Raw genomic sequence first — 26,745 nt, forward strand, 5'->3', positions numbered from 1 at the left:
TTTTTGAAAGAAAACAGAGGTGTTTTTTGCAAAGTGCCTACCTGTAGATTTTCGCCTCTAGCTCAGCCGGCACCTAAGGAAGCCTACCAAACCTGTGCATTTTTTAAAACTAGAGACCTAGGGGAATCCAAGATGGGATGACTTGTGGGACTCTGACCAGGTTCTGTTACCCAGAATCCTTTGCAAACCTCAAACTTTGGCTAAAAAAACACTTTTTCCTAACATTTTGGTGACAGAAAGTTCTGGAATCAGAGAGGAGCCACAAATTTCCTTCCACCCAGCGTCCCCCAAGTCTCCCGATAAAAATGATACCTCACTTGTGTGGGTAGGCCTAGCGCCCGCGACAGGAAATGCCCCAAAACGCAACGTGGACACATTACATTTTTTTAAAGTAAATAGAGGTGTTTTATGCAAAGTGCCTACCTGTAGATTTTGACCTCTAGCTCAGCCGGCACCTAGGGACACCTACGAAACCTGTGCATTTTTTTAAACTAGAGACCTAGGGGAATCCAAGATGGGGTGACTTGTGGGGCTCTGACCAGGTTCTGTTACCCAGAATCCTTTGCAAACCTGAACATTTGGCTAAAAAAACAAATTTTCCTCACATTTTGGTGACAGAAAGTTCTGGAATCAGAGAGGAGCCACAAATTTCCTTCCACCCAGCGTTCCCCCAAGTCTCCCGATAAAAATTATACCTCACTTGTGTGGGTAGGCCTAGCGCCCGTGACAGGAAATGCCCCAAAACGCAACGTGGACACATCACATTTTTTGAAAGAAAACAGGTGTTTTTTGCAAAGTGCCTAACTGTAGATTTTGGCCTCTAGCTCAGCCGGCACCTAGGGAACCCTATCAAACCTGTGCATTTTTCAAAACTAGAGACCTAGGGGAATCCAAGATGGGGTGACTTGTGGGGCTCTGACCAGGTTCTGTTACCCAGAATCCTTTGCAAACCTCAAAATTTGGCTAAAAAAACTGATTTTCCTCACATTTTGGTGACAGAAAGTTCCGGAATCAGAGAAGAGCCACAAATTTTCTTCCACCCAGCGTACCCCCAAGTCTCCTGATAAAAATGATACCTCACTTGTGTGGGTAGGCCTAGCGCCCGCGACAGGAAATGCCCCAAAACGCAACGTGGACACATCACATTTTTTTAAAGAAAACAGGTGTTTTTTGCAAAAGTGCCTACCTGTAGATTTTGCCCTCTAGATCAGCCGGCACCTAGAGAAACCTACCAAACCTGTGCATTTTTTAAAACTAGAGACCTAGGGGAATCCAAGATGGGGTGACTTGTGGGGCTCTGACCAGGTTCTGTTACCCAGAATCCTTTGCAAACCTCAAAATTTGGCTACAAATAACACATTTTCCTCACATTTTGGTGAGAGAAAGTTCCAGAATCAGAGAGGAGACACAAATTTCCTTCTACTCAGCGTACCCCCAAGTCTCCCGATAAAAATGATACCTCAGTTCTGTGGGTAAGCCTATCGCCCGTGACAGAAAATGCCCCAAAACGCAACGTGGACACATCACATTTTTTTTAAAGAAAACAGAGGTGTTTTTTGCAAAGTGCCTACCTGTAGATTTTCGCCTCTAGCTCAGCCGGCACCTAGGGAAGCCTACCAAACCTGTGCATTTTTTTAAACTAGAGACCTAGGGGAATCCAAGATGGGATGACTTGTGGGACTCTGACCAGGTTCTGTTACCCAGAATCCTTTGCAAACCTCAAACTTTGGCTAAAAAAACACTTTTTCCTCACATTTTGGTGACAGAAAGTTCTGGAACCAGAGAGGAGCCACAACTTTCCTTCCACCCAGCGTTCCCCCAAGTCTCCCGATAAAAATGATACCTCACTTGTGTGGGTAGGCCTAGCGCCCGTGACAGGAAATGCCCCCAAACGCAACGTGGACACATCACATTTTTTTAAAGAAAACAGAGGTGTTTTTTGCAAAGTGCCTACCTGTAGATTTTGGCCTCTAGCTCAGCCGGCACCTAGGGAAACCTACCAATCCTGTGCATTTTTGAAAACCAGAGACCATGGGGAATCCAAGATGGGGTGACTTGTGGGGCTCTGACCAGGTTCTGTTACCCAGAATCCTTTGCAAACCTCAAAATGTGGCTAACAAAACACATTTTCCTCACATTTTGGTGACAGAAAGTTCCAGAATCAGAGAGGAGCCACAAATTTCCTTCCACCCAGCATTCCCCCAAGTCTCCGGATAAAAATGATACCTCACTTGTGTAGGTAAGCCTAGCGCCCGCGACAGGAAATGCCCCAAAACGCAACGTGGACAAATCACATTTTTTGAAAGAAAACAGAGGTGTTTTTTGCAAAGTGCCTACCTGTAGATTTTTGCCTCTAGCTCAGCCGGCACCTAGGGAAGCCTACCAAACCTGTGCATTTTTTAAAACTAGAGACCTAGGGGAATCCAAGATGGGATGACTTGTGGGACTCTGACCAGGTTCTGTTACCCAGAATCCTTTGCAAACCTCAAACTTTGGCTAAAAAAACACTTTTTCCTCACATTTTGGTGACAGAACGTTCTGGAACCAGAGAGGAGCCACAAATTTCCTTCCACCCAGCGTTCCCCCAAGTCTCCCGATAAAAATGATACCTCACTTGTGTGGGTAGGCCTAGCGCCCGCGACTGGAAATGCCCCAAAACGCAACGTGGACACATCACATTTTTTTAAAGAAAACAGAGGTGTTTTTTGCAAAGTGCCTACCTGAGGATTTTGGCCTCTAGCTCAGCCGGCACCCAGGGAAAACTACCAAACCTGTGTATTTTTGAAAACTAGAGACCTAGGGGAAGCCAAGATGGGGTGACTTGTGGGGCTCTGACCAGGTTCTGTTACCCAGAATCCTTTGCAAACCTCAAAATTTGGATAAAAAACCACATTTTCCTCACATTTTGGTGACAGAAAGTTCTGGAATCAGAGAGGAGCCACGAATACCCTTCCACCCAGCGTCCCCCCAAGTCTCCCGATAATAATGATACCTCACTTGTGTGGGTAGGCCTAGCGCCCGTGACAGGAAATGCCCCAAAACGCAACATGGACACATCACATTTTTTTAAAGTAAATAGAGGTGTTTTATGCAAAGTGCCTACCTGTAGATTTTGACCTCTAGCTCAGCCGGCACCTAGGGACACCTATGAAACCTGTGCATTTTTTTAAACTAGAGACCTAGGGGAATCCAAGATGGGGTGACTTGTGGGGCTCTGACCAGGTTCTGTTACCCAGAATCCTTTGCAAACCTGAAAATTTGGCTAAAAAAACACATTTTCCTCACATTTTGGTGACAGAAAGTTCTGGAATCAGAGAGGAGCCACAAATTTCCTTCCACCCAGCGTACCCACAAATCTCCTGATAAAAATGATACCTCACTTGTGTGGGTAGGCCTAGCGCCCGTGACAGGAAATGCCCCAAAACGCAACGTGGACACATCACATTTTTTGAAAGAAAACAGAGGTGTTTTTTGCAAAGTGCCTAACTGTAGATTTTGGCCTCTAGCTCAGCCGGCACCTAGGGAACCCTATCAAACCTGTGCATTTTTCAAAACTAGAGACCTAGGGGAATCCAAGATGGGGTGACTTGTGGGGCTCTGACCAGGTTCTGTTACCCAGAATCCTTTGCAAACCTCAAAATTTGGCTAAAAAAACAGATTTTCCTCACATTTTGGTGACAGAAAGTTCCGGAATCAGAGAAGAGCCACAATTTTTCTTCCACCCAGCGTACCCCCAAGTCTCCTGATAAAAATGATACCTCACTTGTGTGGGTAGGCCTAGCGCCCGCGACAGGAAATGCCCCAAAACGCAATGTGGACACATCACATTTTTTTAAAGAAAACAGGTGTTTTTTGCAAAAGTGCCTACCTGTAGATTTTGCCCTCTAGATCAGCCGGCACCTAGAGAAACCTACCAAACCTGTGCATTTTTGAAAACTAGAGACCTAGGGGAATCCAAGATGGGGTGACTTGTGGGGCTCTGACCCGGTTCTGTTACCCAGAATCCTTTGCAAACCTCAAAATTTGGCTACAAAAAACACATTTTCCTCACATTTTGGTGAGAGAAAGTTCCAGAATCAGAGAGGAGACACAAATTTCCTTCTACCCAGCGTACCCCCAAGTCTCCCGATAAAAATGATACCTCAGTTCTGTGGGTAAGCCTATCGCCCGTGACAGAAAATGCCCCAAAACGCAACGTGGACACATCACATGTTTTTTAAAGAAAACAGAGGTGTTTTTTGCAAAGTGCCTACCTGTAGATTTTCGCCTCTAGCTCAGCCGGCACCTAGGGAAGCCTACCAAACCTGTGCATTTTTTAAAACTAGAGACCTAGGGGAATCCAAGATGGGATGACTTGTGGGACTCTGACCAGGTTCTGTTACCCAGAATCCTTTGCAAACCTCAAACTTTGGCTAAAAAAACACTTTTTCCTCACATTTTGTTGACAGAAAGTTCTGGAACCAGAGAGGAGCCACAAATTTCCTTCCACCCAGCGTTCCCCCAAGTCTCCCGATAAAAATGATACCTCACTTGTGTGGGTAGGCCTAGCGCCCGTGACAGGAAATGCCTCCAAACGCAACGTGGACACATCACATTTTTTTAAAGAAAACAGAGGTGTTTTTTGCAAAGTGCCTACCTGTAGATTTTGGCCTCTAGCTCAGCCGGCACCTAGGGAAACCTACCAATCCTGTGCATTTTTGAAAAACAGAGACCTAGGAGAATCCAAGATGGGGTGACTTGTGGGGCTCTGACCAGGTTCTGTTACCCAGAATCCTTTGCAAACCTCAAAATGTGGCTAACAAAACACATTTTCCTCACATTTTGGTGACAGAAAGTTCCAGAATCAGAGAGGAGCCACAAATTTCCTTCCACCCAGCATTCCCCCAAGTCTCCGGATAAAAATGATACCTCACTTGTGTAGGTAAGCCTAGATCCCGCGACAGGAAATGCCCCAAAACGCAACGTGGACACATCACATTTTTTTAAAGAAAACAGAGGTGTTTTTTGCAAAGTGCCTACCTGTAGATTTTTGCCTCTAGCTCAGCCGGCACCTAGGGAAGCCTACCAAACCTGTGCATTTTTTTAAACTAGAGACCTAGGAGAATCCAAGATGGGATGACTTGTGGGACTCTGACCAGGTTCTGTTACCCAGAATCCTTTGCAAACCTCAAACTTTGGCTAAAAAAAACACTTTTTCCTCAAATTTTGGTGACAGAACGTTCTGGAACCAGAGAGGAGCCACAAATTTCCTTCCACCCAGCGTTCCCCCAAGTCTCCCGATAAAAATGATACCTCACTTGTGTGGGTAGGCCTAGCGCCCGCGACTGGAAATGCCCCAAAACGCAACGTGGACACATCTCATTTTTTTTAAGAAAACAGAGGTGTTTTTTGCAAAGTGCCTACCTGAGGATTTTGGCCTCTAGCTCAGCCGGCACCTAGGGAAACCTACCAAACCTGTGTATTTTTAAAAACTAGAGACCTAGGGGAATCCAAGATGGGGTGACTTGTGGGGCTCTGACCAGGTTCTGTTACCCAGAATCCTTTGCAAACCTCAAACATTGGCTAAAAAAACACTTTTTCCTCACATTTTGGTGACAGAAAGTTCTGGAATCAGAGGGGAGCCACGACTTTTCTTCGACCCAGCGTACCCACAAGTCTCCTGATAAAAATGATACCTCACTTGTGTGGGTAGGACTAACGCCCGCGACAGGAAATGCCCCAAAACGCAACGTGGAGACATCACATTTTTTAAAAGAAAACAGAGGTGTTTTTTGCAAAGTGCCTACCTGTAAATTTTGGCCTCTAGCTCAGCCGGCACCTAGGGAAACCTACCAAACCTGTGCATTTTTAAAAACTAGAGACCGAGGGGAATCCAAGATGGGGTGACTTAAGGGGGCTCTGACCAGGTTCTGTTACCCAGAATCCTTTGCAAACCTCAAAATTTGGCTAAAAAAACACATTTTCCTCACATTTTGGTGACAGGAAGTTCTGGAATCAGAGAGGAGCCACAAATTTCCTCCCACCCAGCGTACCCCAAAGTCTCCTGATAAAAATGATACCTCACTTGTGTGGGTAGGCCTAGCGCCCGCGACAGGAAATGCCCCAAAACGCAACGTGGACACATCACATTTTTTTAAAGAAAACAGAGGTGTTTTTTGCAAAGTGCCTACCTGTAGATTTTGGCCTCTAGCTCAGCCGGCACCTAGGGAAACCTACCAAACCTGTGCATTTTTAAAAACTAGAGACCGAGGGGAATCCAAGATGGGGTGACTTGTGGGGCTCTGACCAGGTTCTGTTACCCAGAATCCTTTGCAAACCTCAAAATTTGGCTAAAAAAACACATTTTCCTCACATTTTGGTGACAGAAAGTTCTGGAATCAGAGAGGAGCCACAAATTTCCTTCCACCCAGTGTTCCCCCAACTCTTCTGATAAAAATGATACCTCACTTGTGTGGGTAAGCCTAGCGCCCGTGACAGAAAATGCCCCAAAACGCAACGTGGACACATCACATTTTTTGAAAGAAAACAGGTGTTTTTTGCAAAGTGCCTACCTGTAGATTTTGGCCTCTAGCTCAGCCGGCACCTAGGGAAACCTACCAAACCTGTGCATTTTTTAAAACTAGAGACCTAGGGGAATCCAAGATGGGGTGACTTTTGGGGTTCTGACCAGGTTCTGTTACCCAGAATCCTTTGCAAAGCTCAAAATTTGGCTAAAAAAACACATTTTCCTCACATTTTGGTGACAGAAAGTTCCAGAATCAGAGAGGAGCCACAAATTTCCTTATTCCCAGCGTACCCCCAAGTCTCCCAATAAAAATGATACCTCACTTGTGTGGGTAGGCCTAGCGCCCGCGACAGGAAATGCCCCAAAACGCAACGTGGACACATCACATTTTTTTTAAAGAAAACAGAGGTGTTTTTTGCAAAGTGCCTACCTGTAGATTTTGGCCTCTAGCTCAGCCGGCACCTAAGGAAACCTACCAAACCTGTGCATTTTTTTAAACTAGAGACCTAGGGGAATCCGAGATGGGGTGACTTGTGGGGCTCTGACCAGGTTCTGTTACCCAGAATCCTTTGCAAACCTGAAAATTTGGCTAAAAAAACACATTTTCCTCACATTTTGGTGACAGAAAGTTCTGGAATCAGAGAGGAGCCACAAATTTCCTTCCACCCAGCGTACCCCCAAGTCTCCTGATAAAAATGATACCTCACTTGTGTGGGTAGGCCTAGCGCCCGCGACAGGAAATGCCCCAAAACGCAATGTGGACACATCACATTTTTTTAAAGAAAACAGGTGTTTTTTGCAAAAGTGCCTACCTGTAGATTTTGCCCTCTAGATCAGCCGGCACCTAGAGAAACCTACCAAACCTGTGCATTTTTGAAAACTAGAGACCTAGGGGAATCCAAGATGGGGTGACTTGTGGGGCTCTGACCCGGTTCTGTTACCCAGAATCCTTTGCAAACCTCAAAATTTGGCTACAAAAAACACATTTTCCTCACATTTTGGTGAGAGAAAGTTCCAGAATCAGAGAGGAGACACAAATTTCCTTCTACCCAGCGTACCCCCAAGTCTCCCGATAAAAATGATACCTCAGTTCTGTGGGTAAGCCTATCGCCCGTGACAGAAAATGCCCCAAAACGCAACGTGGACACATCACATGTTTTTTAAAGAAAACAGAGGTGTTTTTTGCAAAGTGCCTACCTGTAGATTTTCGCCTCTAGCTCAGCCGGCACCTAGGGAAGCCTACCAAACCTGTGCATTTTTTAAAACTAGAGACCTAGGGGAATCCAAGATGGGATGACTTGTGGGACTCTGACCAGGTTCTGTTACCCAGAATCCTTTGCAAACCTCAAACTTTGGCTAAAAAAACACTTTTTCCTCACATTTTGTTGACAGAAAGTTCTGGAACCAGAGAGGAGCCACAAATTTCCTTCCACCCAGCGTTCCCCCAAGTCTCCCGATAAAAATGATACCTCACTTGTGTGGGTAGGCCTAGCGCCCGTGACAGGAAATGCCTCCAAACGCAACGTGGACACATCACATTTTTTTAAAGAAAACAGAGGTGTTTTTTGCAAAGTGCCTACCTGTAGATTTTGGCCTCTAGCTCAGCCGGCACCTAGGGAAACCTACCAATCCTGTGCATTTTTGAAAAACAGAGACCTAGGAGAATCCAAGATGGGGTGACTTGTGGGGCTCTGACCAGGTTCTGTTACCCAGAATCCTTTGCAAACCTCAAAATGTGGCTAACAAAACACATTTTCCTCACATTTTGGTGACAGAAAGTTCCAGAATCAGAGAGGAGCCACAAATTTCCTTCCACCCAGCATTCCCCCAAGTCTCCGGATAAAAATTATACCTCACTTGTGTAGGTAAGCCTAGATCCCGCGACAGGAAATGCCCCAAAACGCAACGTGGACACATCACATTTTTTTAAAGAAAACAGGTGTTTTTTGCAAAGTGCCTACCTGTAGATTTTTGCCTCTAGCTCAGCCGGCACCTAGGGAAGCCTACCAAACCTGTGCATTTTTTTAAACTAGAGACCTAGGAGAATCCAAGATGGGATGACTTGTGGGACTCTGACCAGGTTCTGTTACCCAGAATCCTTTGCAAACCTCAAACTTTGGCTAAAAAAACACTTTTTCCTCAAATTTTGGTGACAGAACGTTCTGGAACCAGAGAGGAGCCACAAATTTCCTTCCACCCAGCGTTCCCCCAAGTCTCCCGATAAAAATGATACCTCACTTGTGTGGGTAGGCCTAGCGCCCGCGACTGGAAATGCCCCAAAACGCAACGTGGACACATCACATTTTTTTTAAGAAAACAGAGGTGTTTTTTGCAAAGTGCCTACCTGAGGATTTTGGCCTCTAGCTCAGCCGGCACCTAGGGAAACCTACCAAACCTGTGTATTTTTAAAAACTAGAGACCTAGGGGAATCCAAGATGGGGTGACTTGTGGGGCTCTGACCAGGTTCTGTTACCCAGAATCCTTTGCAAACCTCAAACATTGGCTAAAAAAACACTTTTTCCTCACATTTTGGTGACAGAAAGTTCTGGAATCAGAGGGGAGCCACGACTTTTCTTCGACCCAGCGTACCCACAAGTCTCCTGATAAAAATGATACCTCACTTGTGTGGGTAGGACTAACGCCCGCGACAGGAAATGCCCCAAAACGCAACGTGGAGACATCACATTTTTTAAAAGAAAACAGAGGTGTTTTTTGCAAAGTGCCTACCTGTAAATTTTGGCCTCTAGCTCAGCCGGCACCTAGGGAAACCTACCAAACCTGTGCATTTTTAAAAACTAGAGACCGATGGGAATCCAAGATGGGGTGACTTAAGGGGGCTCTGACCAGGTTCTGTTACCCAGAATCCTTTGCAAACCTCAAAATTTGGCTAAAAAAACACATTTTCCTCACATTTTGGTGACAGGAAGTTCTGGAATCAGAGAGGAGCCACAAATTTCCTCCCACCCAGCGTACCCCAAAGTCTCCTGATAAAAATGATACCTCACTTGTGTGGGTAGGCCTAGCGCCCGCGACAGGAAATGCCCCAAAACGCAACGTGGACACATCACATTTTTTTAAAGATAACAGAGGTGTTTTTTGCAAAGTGCCTACCTGTAGATTTTGGCCTCTAGCTCAGCCGGCACCTAGGGAAACCTACCAAACCTGTGCATTTTTAAAAACTAGAGACCGAGGGGAATCCAAGATGGGGTGACTTGTGGGGCTCTGACCAGGTTCTGTTACCCAGAATCCTTTGCAAACCTCAAAATTTGGCTAAAAAAACACATTTTCCTCACATTTTGGTGACAGAAAGTTCTGGAATCAGAGAGGAGCCACAAATTTCCTTCCACCCAGTGTTCCCCCAACTCTTCTGATAAAAATGATACCTCACTTGTGTGGGTAAGCCTAGCGCCCGTGACAGAAAATGCCCCAAAACGCAACGTGGACACATCACATTTTTTGAAAGAAAACAGGTGTTTTTTGCAAAGTGCCTACCTGTAGATTTTGGCCTCTAGCTCAGCCGGCACCTAGGGAAACCTACCAAACCTGTGCATTTTTTAAAACTAGAGACCTAGGGGAATCCAAGATGGGGTGACTTTTGGGGTTCTGACCAGGTTCTGTTACCCAGAATCCTTTGCAAAGCTCAAAATTTGGCTAAAAAAAACACATTTTCCTCACATTTTGGTGACAGAAAGTTCCAGAATCAGAGAGGAGCCACAAATTTCCTTATTCCCAGCGTACCCCCAAGTCTCCCAATAAAAATGATACCTCACTTGTGTGGGTAGGCCTAGCGCCCGCGACAGGAAATGCCCCAAAACGCAACGTGGACACATCACATTTTTTTTAAAGAAAACAGAGGTGTTTTTTGCAAAGTGCCTACCTGTAGATTTTGGCCTCTAGCTCAGCCGGCACCTAAGGAAACCTACCAAACCTGTGCATTTTTTTAAACTAGAGACCTAGGGGAATCCGAGATGGGGTGACTTGTGGAGCTCTGACCAGGTTCTGTTACCCAGAATCCTTTGCAAACCTGAAAATTTGGCTAAAAAAACACATTTTCCTCACATTTTGGTGACAGAAAGTTCCGGAATCAGAGAAGAGCCACAAATTTTCTTCCACCCAGCGTACCCCCAAGTCTCCTGATAAAAATGATACCTCACTTGTGTGGGTAGGCCTAGCGCCCGCGACAGGAAATGCCCCAAAACGCAATGTGGACACATCACATTTTTTTAAAGAAAACAGGTGTTTTTTGCAAAAGTGCCTACCTGTAGATTTTGCCCTCTAGATCAGCCGGCACCTAGAGAAACCTACCAAACCTGTGCATTTTTGAAAACTAGAGACCTAGGGGAATCCAAGATGGGGTGACTTGTGGGGCTCTGACCAGGTTCTGTTACCCAGAATCCTTTGCAAACCTCAAAATTTGGCTACAAAAAACACATTTTCCTCACATTTTGGTGAGAGAAAGTTCCAGAATCAGAGAGGAGACACAAATTTCCTTCTACCCAGCGTACCCCCAAGTCTCCCGATAAAAATGATACCTCAGTTCTGTGGGTAAGCCTATCGCCCGTGACAGAAAATGCCCCAAAACGCAACGTGGACACATCACATGTTTTTTAAAGAAAACAGAGGTGTTTTTTGCAAAGTGCCTACCTGTAGATTTTCGCCTCTAGCTCAGCCGGCACCTAGGGAAGCCTACCAAACCTGTGCATTTTTAAAAACTAGAGACCTAGGGGAATCCAAGATGGGATGACTTGTGGGACTCTGACCAGGTTCTGTTACCCAGAATCCTTTGCAAACCTCAAACTTTGGCTAAAAAAACACTTTTTCCTCACATTTTGTTGACAGAAAGTTCTGGAACCAGAGAGGAGCCACAAATTTCCTTCCACCCAGCGTTCCCCCAAGTCTCCCGATAAAAATGATACCTCACTTGTGTGGGTAGGCCTAGCGCCCATGACAGGAAATGCCCCCAAACGCAACGTGGACACATCACATTTTTTAAAAGAAAACAGAGGTGTTTTTTGCAAAGTGCCTACCTGTAGATTTTGGCCTCTAGCTCAGCCGGCACCTAGGGAAACCTACCAATCCTGTGCATTTTTGAAAACCAGAGACCTAGGAGAATCCAAGATGGGGTGACTTGTGGGGCTCTGACCAGGTTCTGTTACCCAGAATCCTTTGCAAACCTCAAAATGTGGCTAACAAAACACATTTTCCTCACATTTTGGTGACAGAAAGTTCCAGAATCAGAGAGGAGCCACAAATTTCCTTCCACCCAGCGTTCCCCCAAGTCTCCCGATAAAAATGATACCTCACTTGTGTGGGTAGGCCTAGCGCCCGTGACAGGAAATGCCCCAAAACGCAACGTGGACACATCACATTTTTTGAAAGAAAACAGAGGTGTTTTTTGCAAAGTGCCTAACTGTAGATTTTGGCCTCTAGCTCAGCCGGCACCTAGGGAAACCTACCAAACCTGTGCATTTTTTAAAACTAGAGACCTAGGGGAATCCAAGATGGGGTGACTTTTGGGGTTCTGACCAGGTTCTGTTACCCAGAATCCTTTGCAAAGCTCAAAATTTGGCTAAAAAAACACATTTTCCTCACATTTTGGTGACAGAAAGTTCCAGAATCAGAGAGGAGCCACAAATTTCCTTATTCCCAGCGTACCCCCAAGTCTCCCAATAAAAATGATACCTCACTTGTGTGGGTAGGCCTAGCGCCCGCGACAGGAAATGCCCCAAAACGCAACGTGGACACATCACATTTTTTTTAAAGAAAACAGAGGTGTTTTTTGCAAAGTGCCTACCTGTAGATTTTGGCCTCTAGCTCAGCCGGCACCTAAGGAAACCTACCAAACCTGTGCATTTTTTTAAACTAGAGACCTAGGGGAATCCGAGATGGGGTGACTTGTGGGGCTCTGACCAGGTTCTGTTACCCAGAATCCTTTGCAAACCTGAAAATTTGGCTAAAAAAACACATTTTCCTCACATTTTGGTGACAGAAAGTTCTGGAATCAGAGAGGAGCCACAAATTTCCTTCCACCCAGCATTCCCCCAAGTCTCCCGATAAAAATTATACCTCACTTGTGTGGGTAGGCCTAGCGCCCGTGACAGGAAATGCCCCAAAACGCAACGTGGACACATCACATTTTTTGAAAGAAAACAGAGGTGTTTTTTGCAAAGTGCCTAACTGTAGATTTTGGCCTCTAGCTCAGCCGGCACCTAGGGAACCCTATCAAACCTGTGCATTTTTCAAAACTAGAGACCTAGGGGAATCCAAGATGGGGTGACTTGTGGGGCTCTGACCAGGTTCTGTTACCCAGAATCCTTTGCAAACCTCAAAATTTGGCTAAAAAAACAGATTTTCCTCACATTTTGGTGACAGAAAGTTCCGGAATCAGAGAAGAGCCACAAATTTTCTTCCACCCAGCGTACCCCCAAGTCTCCTGATAAAAATGATACCTCACTTGTGTGGGTAGGCCTAGCGCCCGCGACAGGAAATGCCCCAAAACGCAATGTGGACACATCACATTTTTTTAAAGAAAACAGGTGTTTTTTGCAAAAGTGCCTACCTGTAGATTTTGCCCTCTAGATCAGCCGGCACCTAGAGAAACCTACCAAACCTGTGCATTTTTTAAAACTAGAGACCTAGGGGAATCCAAGATGGGGTGACTTGTGGGGCTCTGACCAGGTTCTGTTACCCAGAATCCTTTGCAAACCTCAAAATTTGGCTAAAAAAACACATTTTCCTCACATTTTGGTGAGAGAAAGTTCCAGAATCAGAGAGGAGACACAAATTTCCTTCTACCCAGCGTACCCCCAAGTCTCCCGATAAAAATGATACCTCAGTTCTGTGGGTAAGCCTATCGCCCGTGACAGAAAATGCCCCAAAACGCAACGTGGACACATCACATGTTTTTTAAAGAAAACAGAGGTGTTTTTTGCAAAGTGCCTACCTGTAGATTTTCGCCTCTAGCTCAGCCGGCACCTAGGGAAGCCTACCAAACCTGTGCATTTTTAAAAACTAGAGACCTAGGGGAATCCAAGATGGGATGACTTGTGGGACTCTGACCAGGTTCTGTTACCCAGAATCCTTTGCAAACCTCAAACTTTGGCTAAAAAAAACACTTTTTCCTCACATTTTGTTGACAGAAAGTTCTGGAACCAGAGAGGAGCCACAAATTTCCTTCCACCCAGCGTTCCCCCAAGTCTCCCGATAAAAATGATACCTCACTTGTGTGGGTAGGCCTAGCGCTCATGACAGGAAATGCCCCCAAACGCAACGTGGACACATCACATTTTTTTAAAGAAAACAGAGGTGTTTTTTGCAAAGTGCCTACCTGTAGATTTTGGCCTCTAGCTCAGCCGGCACCTAGGGAAACCTACCAATCATGTGCATTTTTGAAAACCAGAGACCTAGGAGAATCCAAGATGGGGTGACTTGTGGGGCTCTGACCAGGTTCTGTTACCCAGAATCCTTTGCAAACCTCAAAATGTGGCTAACAAAACACATTTTCCTCACATTTTGGTGACAGAAAGTTCCAGAATCAGAGAGGAGCCACAAATTTCCTTCCACCCAGCATTCCCCCAAGTCTCCGGATAAAAATGATACCTCACTTGTGTAGGTAAGCCTAGATCCCGCGACAGGAAATGCCCCAAAACGCAACGTGGACACATCACATTTTTTTAAAGAAAACAGAGGTGTTTTTTGCAAAGTGCCTACCTGTAGATTTTTGCCTCTAGCTCAGCCGGCACCTAGGGAAGCCTACCAAACCTGTGCATTTTTTAAAACTAGAGACCTAGGGGAATCCAAGATGGGATGACTTGTGGGACTCTGACCAGGTTCTGTTACCCAGAATCCTTTGCAAACCTCAAACTTTGGCTAAAAAAACACTTTTTCCTCAAATTTTGGTGACAGAACGTTCTGGAACCAGAGAGGAGCCACAAATTTCCTTCCACCCAGCGTTCCCCCAAGTCTCCCGATAAAAATGATACCTCACTTGTGTGGGTAGGCCTAGCGCCCGCGACTGGAAATGCCCCAAAACGCAACGTGGACACATCACATTTTTTTTAAGAAAACAGAGGTGTTTTTTGCAAAGTGCCTACCTGAGGATTTTGGCCTCTAGCTCAGCCGGCACCTAGGGAAAACTACCAAACCTGTGTATTTTTGAAAACTAGAGACCTAGGGGAATCCAAGATGGGGTGACTTGTGGGGCTCTGACCAGGTTCTGTTACCCAGAATCCTTTGCAAACCTCAAAATTTGGCTAAAAAAACACATTTTCCTCACATTTTGGTGACAGAAAGTTCTGGAATCAGAGAGGAGCCACGAATACCCTTCCACCCAGCGTCCCTCCAAGTCTCCCGATAATAATGATACCTCACTTGTGTGGGTAGGCCTAGCGCCCGCGACAGGAAATGCCCCAAAACGCAACGTGGACACATCACATTTTTTAAAAGTAAATAGAGGTGTTTTTTTCAAAGTGCCTACCTGTAGATTTTGGCCTCTAGCTCAGCCGGCACCTAGGGAAACCTACCAAACCTGTGCATTTTTAAAAACTAGAGACCTAGGGGAATCCAATATGGGGTGACTTGTGGGGCTCTGGCCAGGTTCTGTTGCCCAGAATCCTTTGCAAACCTCAAACATTGGCTCAAAAAACACTTTTTCCTCACATTTTGGTGACAAAAAGTTCTGGAATCAAAGAGGAGCCACGAATTTCCTTCCACCCAGCGTTCCCCAAAGTCTCTCAATAAAAATGATACCTCACTTGTGTGTGTAGGCCTAGCGCCCGTGACAGGAAATGCCCCAAAACGCAACGTGGACACATCACATTTTTTTAAAGAAAACAGAGGTGTTTTTTGCAAAGTGCCTACCTGTAGATTTTGGCCTCTAGCTCAGCCGGCACCTAGGGAAACCTACCAAACCTGTGCATTTTTGAAAACTAGAGACCTAGGGGAATCCAAGATGGGGTGACTTGTGGGGCTCTGTCCAGGTTCTGTTACCCAGAATCCTTTGCAAACCTCAAACTTTGGCTAAAAAAACACATTTTCCTCACATTTTGGTGACAGAAAGTTCTGGAATCAGAGGGGAGCCACGACTTTTCTTCGACCCAGCGTACCCACAAGTCTCCTGATAAAAATGATACCTCACTTGTGTGGGTAGGACTAACGCCCGCGACAGGAAATGCCCCAAAACGCAACGTGGAGACATCACATTTTTTAAAAGAAAACAGAGGTGTTTTTTGCAAAGTGCCTACCTGTAAATTTTGGCCTCTAGCTCAGCCGGCACCTAGGGAAACCTACCAAACCTGTGCATTTTTAAAAACTAGAGACCGAGGGGAATCCAAGATGGGGTGACTTATGGGGCTCTGACCAGGTTCTGTTACCCAGAATCCTTTGCAAACCTCAAAATTTGGCTAAAAAAACACATTTTCCTCACATTTTGGTGACAGGAAGTTCTGGAATCAGAGAGGAGCCACAAATTTCCTTCCACCCAGCGTACCCCCAAGTCTCCTGATAAAAATTATACCTCACTTGTGTGGGTAGGCCTAGCGCCCGCGACAGGAAATGCCCCAAAACGCAACGTGGACACATCACATTTTTTTAAAGAAAACAGAGGTGTTTTTTGCAAAGTGCCTACCTGTAGATTTTGGCCTCTAGCTCAGCCGGCACCTAGGGAAACCTACCAAACCTGTGCATTTTTAAAAACTAGAGACCGAGGGGAATCCAAGATGGGGTGACTTGTGGGGCTCTGACCAGGTTCTGTTACCCAGAATCCTTTGCAAACCTCAAACTTTGGCTAAAAAAACACTTTTTCCTCACATTTTGTTGACAGAAAGTTCTGGAACCAGAGAGGAGCCACAAATTTCCTTCCACCCAGCTTTCCCCCAAGTCTCCCGATAAAAATGATACCTCACTTGTGTGGGTAGGCCTAGCGCCCGTGACAGGAAATGCCCCCAAACGCAACGTGGACACATCACATTTTTTTAAAGAAAACAGAGGTGTTTTTTGCAAAGTGCCTACCTGTAGATTTTGGCCTCTAGCTCAGCCGGCACCTAGGGAAACCTACCAATCCTGTGCATTTTTGAAAACCAGAGACCTAGGAGAATCCAAGATGGGGTGACTTGTGGGCCTCTGACCAGGTTCTGTTACCCAGAATCCTTTGCAAACCTCAAAATGTGGCTAACAAAACACATTTTCCTCACATTTTGGTGACAGAAAGTTCCAGAATCAGAGAGGAGCCACAAATTTCCTTCCACCCAGCATTCCCCCAAGTCTCCGGATAAAAATGATACCTCACTTGTGTAGGTAAGCCTAGATCCCGCGACAGGAAATGCCCCAAAACGCAACGTGGACACATCACATTTTTTGAAAGAAAACAGAGGTGTTTTTTGCAAAGTGCCTACCTGTAGATTTTTGCCTCTAGCTCAGCCGGCACCTAGGGAAGCCTACCAAACCTGTGCATTTTTTAAAACTAGAGACCTAGGAGAATCCAAGATGGGATGACTTGTGGGACTCTGACCAGGTTCTGTTACCCAGAATCCTTTGCAAACCTCAAACTTTGGCTAAAAAAACACTTTTTCCTCAAATTTTGGTGACAGAACGTTCTGGAACCAGAGAGGAGCCACAAATTTCCTTCCACCCAGCGTTCCCCCAAGTCTCCCGATAAAAATGATACCTCACTTGTGTGGGTAGGCCTAGCGCCCGCGACTGGAAATGCCCCAAAACGCAACATGGACACATCACATTTTTTTTAAGAAAACAGAGGTGTTTTTTGCAAAGTGCCTACCTGAGGATTTTGGCCTCTAGCTCAGCCGGCACCTAGGGAAACCTACCAAACCTGTGTATTTTTAAAAACTAGAGACCCAGGGGAATCCAAGATGGGGTGACTTGTGGGGCTCTGACCAGGTTCTGTTACCCAGAATCCTTTGCAAACCTCAAACATTGGCTAAAAAAACACTTTTTCCTCACATTTTGGTGACAAAAAGTTCTGGAATCAAAGAGGAGCCACGAATTTCCTTCCACCCAGCGTTCCCCAAAGTCTCTCAATAAAAATGATACCTCACTTGTGTGGGTAGGCCTAGCGCCCGTGACAGGAAATGCCCCAAAACGCAACGTGGACACATCACATTTTTTTAAAGAAAACAGAGGTGTTTTTTGCAAAGTGCCTACCTGTAGATTTTGGCCTCTAGCTCAGCCGGCACCTAGGGAAACCTACCAAACCTGTGCATTTTTGAAAACTAGAGACCTAGGGGAATCCAAGATGGGGTGACTTGTGGGGCTCTGTCCAGGTTCTGTAACCCAGAATCCTTTGCAAACCTCAAACTTTGGCTAAAAAAACACATTTTCCTCACATTTTGGTGACAGAAAGTTCTGGAATCAGAGGGGAGCCACGACTTTTCTTCGACCCAGCGTACCCACAAGTCTCCTGATAAAAATGATACCTCACTTGTGTGGGTAGGACTAACGCCCGCGACAGGAAATGCCCCAAAACGCAACGTGGAGACATGACATTTTTTAAAAGAAAACAGAGGTGTTTTTTGCAAAGTACCTACCTGTAAATTTTGGCCTCTAGCTCAGCCGGCACCTAGGGAAACCTACCAAACCTGTGCATTTTTAAAAACTAGAGACCGAGGGGAATCCAAGATGGGGTGACTTATGGGGCTCTGACCAGGTTCTGTTACCCAGAATCCTTTGCAAACCTCAAAATTTAGCTAAAAAAACACATTTTCCTCACATTTTGGTGACAGGAAGTTCTGGAATCAGAGAGGAGCCACAAATTTCCTCCCACCCAGCGTACCCCAAAGTCTCCTGATAAAAATGATACCTCACTTGTGTGGGTAGGCCTAGCGCCCGCGACAGGAAATGCCCCAAAACGCAACGTGGACACATCACATTTTTTTAAAGAAAACAGAGGTGTTTTTTGCAAAGTGCCTACCTGTAGATTTTGGCCTCTAGCTCAGCCGGCACCTAGGGAAACCTACCAAACCTGTGCATTTTTAAAAACTAGAGACCGAGGGGAATCCAAGATGGGGTGACTTGTGGGGCTCTGACCAGGTTCTGTTACCCAGAATCCTTTGCAAACCTCAAAATTTGGCTTAAAAAACACATTTTCCTCACATTTTGGTGACAGAAAGTTCTGGAATCAGAGAGGAGCCACAAATTTCCTTCCACCCAGCGTTCCCCCAACTCTTCTGATAAAAATGATACCTCACTTGTGTGGGTAAGCCTAGCGCGCGTGACAGAAAATGCCCCAAAACGCAACGTGGACACATCACATTTTTTGAAAGAAAACAGGTGTTTTTTGCAAAGTGCCTACCTGTAGATTTTGGCCTCTAGCTCAGCCGGCACCTAGGGAAACCTACCAAACCTGTGCATTTTTGAAAACTAGAGACCTAGGGGAATCCAAGATGGGGTGACTTGTGGGGCTCTGTCCAGGTTCTGTTACCCAGAATCCTTTGCAAACCTCAAACTTTGGCTAAAAAAACACATTTTCCTCACATTTTGGTGACAGAAAGTTCTGGAATCAGAGGGGAGCCACGACTTTTCTTCGACCCAGCGTACCCACAAGTCTCCTGATAAAAATGATACCTCACTTGTGTGGGTAGGACTAACGCCCGCGACAGGAAATGCCCCAAAACGCAACGTGGAGACATCACATTTTTTAAAAGAAAACAGAGGTGTTTTTTGCAAAGTGCCTACCTGTAAATTTTGGCCTCTAGCTCAGCCGGCACCTAGGGAAACCTACCAAACCTGTGCATTTTTAAAAACTAGAGACCGAGGGGAATCCAAGATGGGGTGACTTATGGGGCTCTGACCAGGTTCTGTTACCCAGAATCCTTTGCAAACCTCAAAATTTGGCTAAAAAAACACATTTTCCTCACATTTTGGTGACAGGAAGTTCTGGAATCAGAGAGGAGCCACAAATTTCCTTCCACCCAGCGTACCCCCAAGTCTCCTGATAAAAATTATACCTCACTTGTGTGGGTAGGCCTAGCGCCCGCGACATAAATGCCCCAAAACGCAACGTGGACACATCACATTTTTTTAAAGAAAACAGAGGTGTTTTTTGCAAAGTGCCTACCTGTAGATTTTGGCCTCTAGCTCAGCCGGCACCTAGGGAAACCTACCAAACCTGTGCATTTTTAAAAACTAGAGACCGAGGGGAATCCAAGATGGGGTGACTTGTGGGGCTCTGACCAGGTTCTGTTACCCAGAATCCTTTGCAAACCTCAAAATTTGGCTAAAAAAACACATTTTCCTCACATTTTGGTGACAGAAAGTTCTGGAATCAGAGAGGAGCCACAAATTTCCTTCCACCCAGCGTTCCCCCAACTCTTCTGATAAAAATGATACCTCACTTGTGTGGGTAAGCCTAGCGCCCGTGACAGAAAATGCCCCAAAACGCAACGTGGACACATCACATTTTTTTAAAGAAAACAGGTGTTTTTTGCAAAGTGCCTACCTGTAGATTTTGGCCTCTAGCTCAGCCGGCACCTAGGGAAACCTACCAAACCTGTGCATTTTTTAAAACTAGAGACCTAGGGGAATCCAAGATGGGGTGACTTGTGGGGCTCTGACCAGGTTCTGTTACCCAGAATCCTTTGCAAAGCTCAAAATTTGGCTAAAAAAACACATTTTCCTCACATTTTGGTGACAGAAAGTTCCAGAATCAGAGAGGAGCCACAAATTTCCTTATTCCCAGCGTACCCCCAAGTCTCCCAATAAAAATGATACCTCACTTGTGTGGGTAGGCCTAGCGCCCGCGACAGGAAATGCCCCAAAACGCAACGTGGACACATCACATTTTTTGAAAGAAAACAGAGGTGTTTTTTGCACAGTGCCTACCTGTAGATTTTAGCCTCTAGCTCAGCCGGCACCTAGCGAAACCTACCAAACCTGTGCATTTTTTAAACCTAGAGACCTAGGGGAATCCAAGATGGGGTGACTTGTGGGGCTCTGACCAGGTTCTGTTACCCAGAATCCTTTACAAACCTCAAAATTTGGCTAACAAAACACATTTTCCTCACATTTTGGTGACAGGAAGTTCTGGAATCAGAGAGGAGCCACAAATTTCCTTCCACCCAGCGTACCTCCAAGTCTCCCGATAAAAATTATACCTCACTTGTGTGGGTTGGCCTAGCGCCGGCGACAGGAAATGCCCCAAAATGCAACGTGGACACATCACATGTTTTTTAAAGAAAACAGAGGTGTTTTTTGCAAAGTGCCTACCTGAGGATTTTGGCCTCTAGCTCAGCCGGCACCTAGGGAAAACTACCAAACCTGTGTATTTTTGAAAACTAGAGACCTAGGGGAATCCAAGATGGGGTGACTTGTGGGGCTCTGACCAGGTTCTGTTACCCAGAATCCTTTGCAAACCTCAAAATTTGGCTAAAAAAACACATTTTCCTCACATTTTGGTGACAGAAAGTTCTGGAATCAGAGAGGAGCCACGAATACCCTTCCACCCAGCGTCCCTCCAAGTCTCCCGATAATAATGATACCTCACTTGTGTGGGTAGGCCTAGCGCCCGCGACAGGAAATGCCCCAAAACGCAACGTGGACACATCACATTTTTTAAAAGTAAATAGAGGTGTTTTTTTCAAAGTGCCTACCTGTAGATTTTGGCCTCTAGCTCAGCCGGCACCTAGGGAAACCTACCAAACCTGTGCATTTTTAAAAACTAGAGACCTAGGGGAATCCAATATGGGGTGACTTGTGGGGCTCTGGCCAGGTTCTGTTGCCCAGAATCCTTTGCAAACCTCAAACATTGGCTAAAAAAACACTTTTTCCTCACATTTTGGTGACAAAAAGTTCTGGAATCAAAGAGGAGCCACGAATTTCCTTCCACCCAGCGTTCCCCAAAGTCTCTCAATAAAAATGATACCTCACTTGTGTGGGTAGGCCTAGCGCCCGTGACAGGAAATGCCCCAAAACGCAACGTGGACACATCACATTTTTTTAAAGAAAACAGAGGTGTTTTTTGCAAAGTGCCTACCTGTAGATTTTGGCCTCTAGCTCAGCCGGCACCTAGGGAAACCTACCAAACCTGTGCATTTTTGAAAACTAGAGACCTAGGGGAATCCAAGATGGGGTGACTTGTGGGGCTCTGTCCAGGTTCTGTTACCCAGAATCCTTTGCAAACCTCAAACTTTGGCTAAAAAAACACATTTTCCTCACATTTTGGTGACAGAAAGTTCTGGAATCAGAGGGGAGCCACGACTTTTCTTCGACCCAGCGTACCCACAAGTCTCCTGATAAAAATGATACCTCACTTGTGTGGGTAGGACTAACGCCCGCGACAGGAAATGCCCCAAAACGCAATGTGGAGACATCACATTTTTTAAAAGAAAACAGAGGTGTTTTTTGCAAAGTGCCTACCTGTAAATTTTGGCCTCTAGCTCAGCCGGCACCTAGGGAAACCTACCAAACCTGTGCATTTTTAAAAACTAGAGACCGAGGGGAATCCAAGATGGGGTGACTTATGGGGCTCTGACCAGGTTCTGTTACCCAGAATCCTTTGCAAACCTCAAAATTTGGCTAAAAAAACACATTTTCCTCACATTTTGGTGACAGGAAGTTCTGGAATCAGAGAGGAGCCACAAATTTCCTTCCACCCAGCGTACCCCCAAGTCTCCTGATAAAAATTATACCTCACTTGTGTGGGTAGGCCTAGCGCCCGCGACAGGAAATGCCCCAAAACGCAACGTGGACACATCACATTTTTTTAAAGAAAACAGAGGTGTTTTTTGCAAAGTGCCTACCTGTAGATTTTGGCCTCTAGCTCAGCCGGCACCTAGGGAAACCTACCAAACCTGTGCATTTTTAAAAACTAGAGACCGAGGGGAATCCAAGATGGGGTGACTTGTGGGGCTCTGACCAGGTTCTGTTACCCAGAATCCTTTGCAAACCTCAAAATTTGGCTAAAAAAACACATTTTCCTCACATTTTGGTGACAGAAAGTTCTGGAATCAGAGAGGAGCCACAAATTTCCTTCCACCCAGCGTTCCCCCAACTCTTCTGATAAAAATGATACCTCACTTGTGTGGGTAAGCCTAGCGCCCGTGACAGAAAATGCCCCAAAACGCAACGTGGACACATCACATTTTTTGAAAGAAAACAGGTGTTTTTTGCAAAGTGCCTACCTGTAGATTTTGGCCTCTAGCTCAGCCGGCACCTAGGGAAACCTACCAAACCTGTGCATTTTTTAAAAACTAGAGACCTAGGGGAATCCAAGATGGGGTGACTTGTGTTGCTCTGACCAGGTTCTGTTACCCAGAATCCTTTGCAAAGCTCAAAATTTGGCTAAAAAAACACATTTTCCTCACATTTTGGTGACAGAAAGTTCCAGAATCAGAGAGGAGCCACAAATTTCCTTATTCCCAGCGTACCCCCAAGTCTCCCAATAAAAATGATACCTCACTTGTGTGGGTAGGCCTAGCGCCCGCGACAGGAAATGCCCCAAAACGCAACGTGGACACATCACATTTTTTGAAAGAAAACAGAGGTGTTTTTGCACAGTGCCTACCTGTAGATTTTAGCCTCTAGCTCAGCCGGCACCTAGGGAAACCTACCAAACCTGTGCATTTTTTAAACCTAGAGACCTAGGGGAATCCAAGATGGGGTGACTTGTGGGGCTCTGACCAGGTTCTGTTACCCAGAATCCTTTACAAACCTCAAAATTTGGCTAACAAAACACATTTTCCTCACATTTTGGTGACAGGAAGTTCTGGAATCAGAGAGGAGCCACAAATTTCCTTCCACCCAGCGTACCTCCAAGTCTCCAGATAAAAATTATACCTCACTTGTGTGGGTTGGCCTAGCGCCGGCGACAGGAAATGCCCCAAAATGCAACGTGGACACATCACATGTTTTTTAAAGAAAACAGAGGTGTTTTTTGCAAAGTGCCTACCTGTAGATTTTGGCCTCTAGCTCAGCCGGCACCTAGGGAAACCTACCAAACCTGTGCATTTTTGAAAACTAGAGACCTAGGGGAATCCAAGATGGGGTGACTTGTGGGGCACTGACCAGGTTCTGTTACCCAGAATCCTTTGCAAACCTCAAAATTTGGCTAAAAAAACACATTTTCCTCACATTTTGGTGAGAGAAAGTTCCAGAATCAGAGAGGAGACACAAATTTCCTTCTACCCAGCGTACCCCCAAGTCTCCCGATAAAAATGATACCTCACTTGTTTGGGTAGGCCTAGCGCCCGCGACAGGGAATGCCCCAAAACGCAACGTGGACACATCACATTTTTTTTAAAGAAAACAGAGGTGTTTTTTGCAAAGTGCCTACCTGTAGATTTTGGCCTCTAGCTCAGCCGGCACCTAAGGAAACCTACCAAACCTGTGCATTTTTTTAAACTAGAGACCTAGGGGAATCCGAGATGGGGTGACTTGTGGGGCTCTGACCAGGTTCTGTTACCCAGAATCCTTTGCAAACCTGAAAATTTGGCTAAAAAAACACATTTTCCTCACATTTTGGTGACAGAAAGTTCTGGAATCAGAGAGGAGCCACAAATTTCCTTCCACCCAGCGTTCCCCCAAGTCTCCCGATAAAAATTATACCTCACTTGTGTGGGTAGGCCTAGCGCCCGTGACAGGAAATGCCCCAAAACGCAACGTGGACACATCACATTTTTTGAAAGAAAACAGGTGTTTTTTGCAAAGTGCCTAACTGTAGATTTTGGCCTCTAGCTCAGCCGGCACCTAAGGAAACCTACCAAACCTGTGCATTTTTCAAAACTAGAGACCTAGGGGAATCCAAGATGGGGTGACTTGTGGGGCTCTGACCAGGTTCTGTTACCCAGAATCCTTTGCAAACCTCAAAATTTGGCTAAAAAAACAGATTTTCCTCACATTTTGGTGACAGAAAGTTCCGGAATCAGAGAAGAGCCACAAATGTTCTTCCACCCAGCGTACCCCCAAGTCTCCTGATAAAAATGATACCTCACTTGTGTGGGTAGGCCTAGCGCCCGCGACAGGAAATGCCCCAAAACGCAATGTGGACACATCACATTTTTTTAAAGAAAACAGGTGTTTTTTGCAAAAGTGCCTACCTGTAGATTTTGCCCTCTAGATCAGCCGGCACCTAGAGAAACCTACCAAACCTGTGCATTTTTGAAAACTAGAGACCTAGGGGAATCCAAGATGGGGTGACTTGTGGAGCTCTGACCAGGTTCTGTTACCCAGAATCCTTTGCAAACCTCAAAATTTGGCTACAAAAAACACATTTTCCTCACATTTTGGTGAGAGAAAGTTCCAGAATCAGAGAGGAGACACAAATTTCCTTCTACCCAGCGTACCCCCAAGTCTCCCGATAAAAATGATACCTCAGTTCTGTGGGTAAGCCTATCGCCCGTGACAGAAAATGCCCCAAAACGCAACGTGGACACATCACATGTTTTTTAAAGAAAACAGAGGTGTTTTTTGCAAAGTGCCTACCTGTAGATTTTCGCCTCAGGTTCAGCCGGCACCTAGGGAAGCCTACCAAACCTGTGCATTTTTTAAAACTAGAGACCTAGGGGAATCCAAGATGGGATGACTTGTGGGACTCTGACCAGGTTCTGTTACCCAGAATCCTTTGCAAACCTCAAACTTTGGCTAAAAAAACACTTTTTCCTCACATTTTGTTGACAGAAAGTTCTGGAACCAGAGAGGAGCCACAAATTTCCTTCCACCCAGCGTTCCCCCAAGTCTCCCGATAAAAATGATACCTCACTTGTGTGGGTAGGCCTAGCGCCCATGACAGGAAATGCCCCCAAACGCAACGTGGACACATCACATTTTTTTTAAGAAAACAGAGGTGTTTTTTGCAAAGTGCCTACCTGTAGATTTTGGCCTCTAGCTCAGCCGGCACCTAGGGAAACCTACCAATCCTGTGCATTTTTGAAAACCAGAGACCTAGGAGAATCCAAGATGGGGTGACTTGTGGGGCTCTGACCAGGTTCTGTTACCCAGAATCCTTTGCAAACCTCAAAATGTGGCTAACAAAACACATTTTCCTCACATTTTGGTGACAGAAAGTTCCAGAATCAGAGAGGAGCCACAAATTTCCTTCCACCCAGCATTCCCCCAAGTCTCCGGATAAAAATGATACCTCACTTGTGTAGGTAAGCCTAGATCCCGTGACAGGAAATGCCCCAAAACGCAACGTGGACACATCACATTTTTTGAAAGAAAACAGAGGTGTTTTTTGCAAAGTGCCTACCTGTAGATTTTTGCCTCTAGCTCAGCCGGCACCTAGGGAAGCCTACCAAACCTGTGCATTTTTTTAAACTAGAGACCTAGGGGAATCCAAGATGGGATGACTTGTGGGACTCTGACCAGGTTCTGTTACCCAGAATCCTTTGCAAACCTCAAACTTTGGCTAAAAAAACACTTTTTCCTCAAATTTTGGTGACAGAACGTTCTGGAACCAGAGAGGAGCCACAAATTTCCTTCCACCCAGCGTTCCCCCAAGTCTCCCGATAAAAATGTTACCTCACTTGTGTGGGTAGGCCTAGCGCCCGCGACTGGAAATGCCCCAAAACGCAACGTGGACACATCACATTTTTTTTAAGAAAACAGAGGTGTTTTTTGCAAAGTGCCTACCTGAGGATTTTGGCCTCTAGCTCAGCCGGCACCTAGGGAAAACTACCAAACCTGTGTATTTTTTAAAACTAGAGACCTAGGGGAATCCAAGATGGGGTGACTTGTGGGGCTCTGACCAGGTTCTGTTACCCAGAATCCTTTGCAAACCTCAAAATTTGGCTAAAAAAACACATTTTCCTCACATTTTGGTGACAGAAAGTTCTGGAATCAGAGAGGAGCCACGAATACCCTTCCACCCAGCGTCCCTCCAAGTCTCCTGATAATAATGATACCTCACTTGTGTGGGTAGGCCTAGCGCCCGCGACAGGAAATGCCCCAAAACGCAACGTGGACACATCACATTTTTTAAAAGTAAATAGAGGTGTTTTTTTCAAAGTGCCTACCTGTAGATTTTGGCCTCTAGCTCAGCCGGCACCTAGGGAAACCTACCAAACCTGTGCATTTTTAAAAACTAGAGACCTAGGGGAATCCAATATGGGGTGACTTGTGGGGCTCTGGCCAGGTTCTGTTGCCCAGAATCCTTTGCAAACCTCAAACATTGGCTAAAAAAACACTTTTTCCTCACATTTTGGTGACAAAAAGTTCTGGAATCAAAGAGGAGCCACGAATTTCCTTCCACCCAGCGTTCCCCAAAGTCTCTCAATAAAAATGATACCTCACTT

The sequence above is a fragment of the Pleurodeles waltl genome, chromosome 1_2, assembly GCF_031143425.1.
Source record: "Pleurodeles waltl isolate 20211129_DDA chromosome 1_2, aPleWal1.hap1.20221129, whole genome shotgun sequence".
NCBI classification, from domain to species: Eukaryota; Metazoa; Chordata; class Amphibia; order Caudata; family Salamandridae; genus Pleurodeles; species Pleurodeles waltl.